This window comes from Carettochelys insculpta, chromosome 13, assembly GCF_033958435.1.
Source record: "Carettochelys insculpta isolate YL-2023 chromosome 13, ASM3395843v1, whole genome shotgun sequence".
In the NCBI taxonomy this organism is placed as follows: Eukaryota; Metazoa; Chordata; order Testudines; family Carettochelyidae; genus Carettochelys; species Carettochelys insculpta.
The window spans coordinates 8,570,757-8,578,950 of record NC_134149.1 but is presented as its reverse complement, the minus strand read 5'-3'; the positions used below and the strand labels follow the sequence as shown (position 1 = coordinate 8,578,950).

General features: G+C 41.1%; 1 long non-coding RNA gene across 1 annotated transcript; it reads left to right on the top strand.

The window, feature by feature from the left end:
• LOC142020113 (uncharacterized) lies at positions 1 to 6,674 on the top strand. The gene is made up of 3 exons (XR_012647276.1): positions 1 to 2,624; positions 5,088 to 5,184; positions 5,683 to 6,674. It is a non-coding gene; the product is annotated as an uncharacterized LOC142020113 (long non-coding RNA).
• Positions 6,675 to 8,194: the final 1,520 nt, after the last annotated feature.

Below are 8,194 nucleotides of genomic sequence, written 5' to 3'. Positions count from 1 at the left end.
TCAGCACCCCATTAGTATTCTCCAATTTGGCCATTAGCGTGGCCTTTTTGAGTTTTCCCTGAGTGTAGAGGTAGCCCAAGGGAGGAGAAATCAGGTCAGTTCTGTCAGGGAGGATTTGGCCCATTATCAGTAGCTAATGATGAAGTGGGTCTTTGCCCATGAAAGCTTATGCTCCAAAATATCTGTTAGTCTATAAGAAACCAGTGGACTTCTGCTGGGCAGGATAGTTCTCAAAGGCTGTCCAGTCTTGCCTGGTTTCTGTGCAAGCAAAGACAAAGGATGTTCTCTTATCCCCTCCCCCACACCCAATAGAAGCCAGAATATCCCCCTCTGTTAGCCATTCTTTTCTCCTGTCAGAGTTTGATAATGTGCAGCTGCAGCTGGGGAAAATAAATTATTAATGAATGCAAATAAAATCCAAGTCCTGTTTCTAGGGCAGAAATATATTATGGAAATTTGCCAAGACACAGGAGATTTTAAGCCAATCAAAATACATTCCTGACCATCATTTTCAAATATAAATGCATGGACCTGAGGATGGAACCATTAGTATCTAGCTTGGCGTTTACCAGAATATTTATGTCTCAAGTCTCCAATAGTTTGGTTCCATAAACTTAAAAGTAGTTGGTCCCTTATTTCACAAAATAATTTCCTGCGAATTGCTTTAGCTAGATTTGTCTCGCACTGAGAATTTTGCAGAGATTGCTGCCAGATGTTTAATCATTTTCTAATTGTTCAGTCATTAGAGAACATAGGGCCTTTACCTGGTATAATGTTTGAATTAAACACTACCTAAGAAACTGTCCTCTTAGACTTCACCTTGTGCATTAATTCAGAAGGCTATCTGAAGTCTTAGGATTCTGAACCAATAGTATTTGGATTGGCTACATTGCAATGAGGTTCGTGGATCAATCTGTGTATTGGGCATAGGAAGGCTGATGAAGTGCAAACGAGAAGGCCTACCCAGCTCCAGGAAAAATGCCTAACCCATCAGGTAAGAAGAGAGGGGAGTTCTTCCCATGCTGCTCCTGGGACTCATTGAGAGGAAATAAGGAACATGTGGTGTTTGGTGGAAGGGTTGCAGGAGCTGCAGAGGACGTAACTTCTCTCTACTCTACCTGCTTAGGGAGGAGGTTCCTGGAAGACAGATCAGAGTCCTAGAAAATGCAGTGGATTTGATATCCATGCTGTACACCTGTGTATGTTTGCATCTAATCATTGGAGGTAATTAGCCAAGGGAATTCTGGATTTCTCTATTGCTCTGTGAGATACAGATGAAATATATTCTAGAGAAATATATATGTGCTTAAAGGGGTGGGAGAGGGATCCATTCTGTTGTTCTTGACTAATCTTCCATTTTCTGAATGACTAAAGTTTCTTTCCTTCCCAAAGCAGGTTTGCTCTCTCCCCTCACTAGTTTCTGCCACCCTTCCAGCTGATTACTCTCTGGAATCACAACACTTCACTAGCTGCAGCACAGTCTTCCACATAAAATAGGCAGTGTTCATAAGACAAGGACCCAGCTGAATCTAATCAAGCATGGAGCAGAGTACAGGAACAAATTCCTCTAACAAGAAAACTGATGACTGCAAGGAAATAGGTGATTCAACTGGCTGACGAGAGTCATCCAGCCAGCACTTGGAAGAGTGGATGGTCTCACCAGGAGCCACAACCGTCATCACTCCCGTTTGTTTGCTGAAAATATTTTAGCCTGTAAAGTGAAAGAACTTCACACTGTGGACACAACTTACTTTTGTCCTGCTGTGTATTGATTTTGACAGGACAATATGAACTTCTGCTTAAATGTACAAACAGACCTTAGATAATAAAATATAAAAGGAGACTTGACAAGGCAGCATAATAGTACCAGCCTGGGAATCTTAGAGAGTTGGTTTCTATTCCCAGCTCTGACCTGAACAACTCTGTGACTTTACATCAGTTGCTTCACTATTATCCCCCAACTCTCAATCACTCACTTATCATCCTTGTCTAATTGTAAGCTCTTTGGGACCATCTCTTATGATGTGTTTGTTCAGCACCTAATGCAATGAAGTCATCGTCTCTACCGGGGCCTCCTTATGCCATTGTCTATCAAATAATACCAAATATTACAGGTAAATTAGTAAAATGCAGGAACACATACAAGTGAGGAAGATGGTAAAGGAAGGATGAATGATGCTGGCATGGCATGGCCTGTGGTTCTCATGGAATTTAGGAAGACTTCTTAAGAAAAAATATCAGCTGGAGTGACCTGGAATCTTCCAGGCTGGTAGAGTCATGGATCAGCTATCTATAAGAGCAAGCAGAAAAGAAAGGGATGAAAATAACTGAAAGAGTTAAGTAATGAAATGGTAGGTGATTAACACATGAGGCTGAGAAGGCCTCATCCACTTTGTCTTCCCACTTATCTGGCCATCTTTTTTTTTTCCGATTGGGAATGATTAGCAACTGTTCTTTCAAAGTAAGAAGAGCTGAAGGGTAGAATCTATGGAAGCCTAGTTGGGCTGATGCTGAACACTTCAGAAAATACTACACCAGCACTTTCCTTTTACTGAGTTTGTGACCTGAGGTGAGGAACAAGCCAGAACTGCTGAACTGAGTGTGGAATGGGAGGACAACTGCTTGTAAGTAAAATCTTCCTGGTGGCATCAGGTGCTCTGTAGATATCTGTTCCCTAGTTGTTACACACAAGTAACACACTGTAGTCTGAATAGGTATGTTCAAAGGCTCGCATGCAGAGTGCAGTGTGGTGCTTTAGTTATTCTCAGATCATTAGAATGCATCAATTCAAAGTCTTGCTTAAATAATATGCACAGAGGTTTTTAAATAATATAATCACCAGCCGTAACAGCCTGTCTGTGATGGGGCACTGCCTGTTTCCCCATATGTCTTAGATTAGTTGGCAAAAGGGTAAGATAATGTGGTTTGTTACCTTGATGACATTTATAAATGGCTCCACTGACAGAGAGTGCACAAAAGCAAAAGGTCAAGTCTTCAAAATTGAATGATGGTTTAAAAAAATAAAAAAAGCATTCCCTAAGGCAATTTTAGGGTTCTCTCCAGAGTCAGCCTCCTGTAAGGAAAACAGTTGACCTGCTGTGTAAGGGTAACTGCTGCTTGCTGTACTGATCCAAACAGGACAAGCAGGGTCACATTTCCAATCCCTCTTCGATTGTATTTTGAATCTAGCTCTCTCTTCCTTTCTCAGACCTTATTTGTCCTCTCTCCTTTCTACCTGCCACTTCTAATTATACACATACAAAGTCAACCATTCAATTGGTTTCAATCAGCATAGCTCCATTGACTTCAGGCCTGCTTGCTGAAACAGCTGAGTTCCTGACCCAGAAATTCCTCTTTCAGAGGCACTATAGAATGACACATCCTCTTGAAAATAGATTGAAGGCTGCAAGACCCTGCACCAAGATTTATTTTTCTGAATGTCAAAACAAAAAAGCAGTCAAGTAGCACTTTAAAGACTAACAAAATAATTTATTAGGTGAACTTTTGTGGGACAGACCACAGCCATACCAGAACAGACTCAATATTTAAGGCACAGAGAACCAAAAAATAGTAATCAAGGTGGACAAATCAGAAAAAAAATTATCAAGGTGAACAAATGAGAGAGTAGAGGGGCTGAAGGGGGGTAGCGGGGAAGTCATGGTCTGAAGCTATAGTCTGAAGAAGTAGGTCTGTCCCACAAAAGCTCACCTAATACATTATTTTGTTAGTCTTTAAAGTGCTACTTGACTGCTTTTTTTGTTTTGATAGTATATAGACTAGCACGGCTTTCTCTCTGTTACTGTTCTGAATGTGTTTTTGTTGCAGTGTTTGTGACCTGAACATATGTGTGAAGAGGGCCACATTTTATCATGTGGTATCTGGGAACTGAGGCTATACCTTTGCCTCATTTTCAAACAAGATTTAGGGAATTAGTGCCTGATACTCAAAGGTGTTTACTCTCCTCACCTGCACTGATGTTAGCAGATGTTTGGAATCTAAATAAGGATCTAGGCCTTCGATATCTGTTTCAATATAAGGCAAGGGTACCTAACTTGCTAAATGAATGAGGCACTTCCTTACTCTATTCCAAAGTGACTGGGAACATGTCACCTTATCTCTCTATGCTTTAATCCTCGACTGTAACGTGGTGACAACAGCACTTCCTTAAATATAATGGCAGAGGTCATGTAAGTATCATGGCATGAATGGAAAGGGTCTATGTTGATTTATGGAAGTGGAGGCTCTGACAACGACGACTTCGCATTTGAAATAGATTTTGCTGTTTCTTTTGGTTAGAGAGTTTGGTGTCATTCCTGGATTCACCTGTGCTGATATTTGGAATGCACTGTCCTGCGTGCAGTCTTCCCCAGAAGCTGAGTATAAATATAGGGTTAGATTTTTATGCCTATTATTCCCTTACAGCTATACTGGGGCTGAAAATGAATTATTAGCACTTATGTGCAGTTATTGTTATTGGAACCAAACCCCTAATTATTTACCTGTCCTTAAAGGAGGCTGCTGTGGACAACCACAACAGTCTATGGTGACATCCACTTTTCCCTCTGGCAGTAACTGCATGGCTGAAGGATATGCCCTTTAGACTCGTAATCACTGGTGTTTCCTCTGCTAGTTGATAGTATTGTCACCATGACAGTGGTGCTGACATATTCTTGGAGAAAGCCTTGTGGTGTAGTCCCTTTGGACCCATTATCAAGGTTTTCTGGCTTATACAATCTACCTTCCATCTTCTTATCACCCCTGTTACATAGTAACCATCTGGTTTGGTAGATGCTGCCTTCTAACAGGATTTTTTTTTTTTTCGTATTGGTCCTTGTGCCAAATCTCTGTTCCCATGGAAACTATTGTAAAAGTGTCTTAATGCCTGAGAGATGTTTCATTTGCCGGCTATAATGAATCACATTTCCTTTTACTTTTTTGACTTTCTGGTGTTTTTTTCTTCTTTTTCTTCTTTTTATGGCAATTTTTGCTGCCACCTGTCCTGAAAATTGCAAAAGATAGAGGAGGGTCATGATTTTTGAATATCAGTCCTGTAGCTCCCTTTGCTCTTTTTTTGTTTTTGGTTTTAGAGCCATGAATACATTGGGAATAATTACTGTTAAAATGTTGAAGATGCCTCAGAGTGTCATTAAGGACCAGTCAAGAAGCTGAGCTCACTAATAGATGGTATGAAGAAGAACAATATTTTCAGATCCATACATATTAACAGGGCTTGCCTGCAGCAGGTGGGCGGGGTGGGGGGCTGTGTAGCTGTTGCCATCAGCGAGTTCATAGGGTTGTTAACGATCAAAGGAGTTGCTCTGATTGCATCTCAAAGCATGTATCAATCAGAGAGCTTATGATGGGAAATGAGTTACCCCCCAACACTGTTAAAAAGATTACTTGAATCAGATAATCATTCACCTTTCTGAGCTTCCTCTCCTACACGGGAATTGAATGCTCTATTTCCCACCTTAAAATGAACTTTTACTGTGAAATGATTATAGAGAAATAGAAGTGTCATAGTAGGGGAGCTGTACCCCAGTACCAAGGGAAATCTCCATTAACTGTACTGGCCCTGGTCCAGCAAGCATTGATACACAATCTTTTACTTCATCGTGGCATTCATGTTTTTCAAGTTAACCTTGTGTCTGCAGAGTTATTTTATTTTATTATATATTTTAGAAATGAACATCTATCTGCCTGTCCATCTGTGAATCTGTTTGTTCAAGAATGCCTCCTAAATGGTCAAAACTAGGATCACCAAATATGGAGTGCAGCTTCCTCATCTCATAACTTCAAGTGAAGTCAGGGTTTGGTTATGCCAGGACAATGCAACAGGTGTTGAATGTAATTGTTTTATATCACATGGAAGGGGAAGGGTGTGACAGCAGGGGCAGTTTTGCTGATGCATGACCACGGGGGGGCAGTAAGCTTGGGAGACATAAATGACCACCACAAGGAGGCAGCAAATGCCTGAGCACACAACCACTGGCTGGCAGCACTGCCTCTGTCACCTTTGTCTGCCCCATGGATCATCTGCTGGCCACCTGTGTGCCCCACCGCCTCCTTCCAGGGCCAGCCCCGGGCAGAAGCCAGTTGGCCACCTGTACAACTCCTGCCATGCTGGTCCAGCTCCAGGAGAAGCCTTCTCCTCTGTGCCTCTCCTTCCAGCCTCCTACCCTGATATTTGCCCCCCACACCCTAACCCTGACTCCTGCCCCCTGCATCCCCAAGCCCCTGTCCTGACCCCTGCACCCCCACACCATCAGTGTCTTGCCCTGAATGACCTGAGCAACAAGTAAGACATAAACAGTATATAATTTTCGTACATAAATGGCATATAATCTTTGTACTTATCTACTTCTCAGGGCTAATTTCAATCTATATATACAGTTCAGCAACCACCAGAAGACTGTGTATAATGAAAGCAAAGGGTTTGAGTGCTCATATGAATAATGGCATGTAAGGAGGTGTATTACAGAGCCATTTGCAATGCACAACAACTTTTATTGGCTGTACAAAACCTATGTGTTCCTGAGAGCCATCTTCTGTCACATTTTCTATTAAATATTTACATAAAGACATCTTTCATAAAGCTCTATCATAATACATCTTTGGAGATAGGAGACTGAGGTAAAACCTAACATTGTAGTATTTCTATGTGGATTTAATACTGAGGAATGTAGTTTTCTTCCAACAATTCTGTGCACCGAGTGTGGTTGATTAAGCATAAAAAAGGTGTGCAGCTGGACATAACAATCCCTGAGTCCTGTTGCCTGCCAAGACTTTGTTTACCTAACTGCCACCATCTGCTCTGCTTGGCCTGCCACTGCCTATAAAGACTGAAAGCATCATTAGCTTGCCTTGCTATCAATCTCAGGAGAGCAAGACAGGTTTTAATGTAAACAATGAGGAGTCATGTGGTACCTTAAAGACTAATAGATTTATTTGGGCATAAGCTTTCATGGGTAAAAAGCAGTTTGTCAGATTCGTGGAGTGGAAATCACAGAGGTAGGGGACATCCCCACACACACCCCCACACACACAGATCTCAAAAGAAGTGGGTTATGTTTCAAATGTAGAACTAGTGTTAACAAAGCCAATTCAGTCAGGGTGGATGTGGCTTATTTCCAGCATTTGATGAGCATTGTCTCCCTCCTAAGATAACCATTCTAAATCCTTAGTCCATCCTAATTTGATTGTATAAATTTGCAAATGAATTGCAGCTCTGCTGTTTTTCTTTGTAGTCTGGTTTTGAAATATTTTTTTATGAAAGGATGGCTACTTTTAAGTCTCTTTCTGAAGGTACCACTTAAAATGAATTAAGAGCTAGGGTACTAAGAAAAGGTGGTAGGTAAAACTCAACCCTGACTCAAACAGGTTATGTTTTCCAGAGGGTATCATGTAAAACATCATTGACAAGCTACTTACCGGGGAAGTGCTCAGATTAGGGGGAAAGCACCCAACTTTTAAAGAAGAAAGGCAGACAACAGACCTGAAACACACTGGAAACCTACTACTCCTGTCAACAGAAGTCTGAGCGACAAAATGGGTGAGATAATATCTTTTATTGGATCAAATTGTGTTGGTGGCACAACTTTATGAGCCACATAACTCTCTGCTTTAGGTGACCTGAAGACGAGCTCTGTGTGGTTCAAGAGCCTGTCTCTCTCACCCACAAAAGCTTGTCCAATAAAAGATATTACCTTGCCGACCTTGTTGCATTATTAATATACTGGGACCGATACAGCTGCCTTTACACTGTCTATAACATAAGCGTGAGGGATTTAAATGCCTTGATCCAAAATAATTCAAATTTATAGACTTCATAGACCCTTTCCAGTGCTACAAAGAGAAAAAATGAAACAAGCTGCAAACAAATAAATGAAATGGAATGGAAATTGTTGAAAAGTTCTCGGTAATGCAGAAATACATAGAGAGATCATCCAAGAGTGAAAAGAAAAATTAAAAACAAGTGGAGAACAGAATAGTTCCACTTTAAATTAAAAATGGAGGCAATTCTTTGAAATGGAATGGGAAGATATATTGTAATCAAAGAGCCTTAGCAAGGAAGATTGAGTAGGGGAAGGGAGGAGGAGTGTGAAATCATCAGTTCAGTATAGATTGTGAGTCACCAAAACCCAGCCGCAGTGAGGCTTCCTTTCAAGCAGTCTACATTTAATGCCTATGGCTG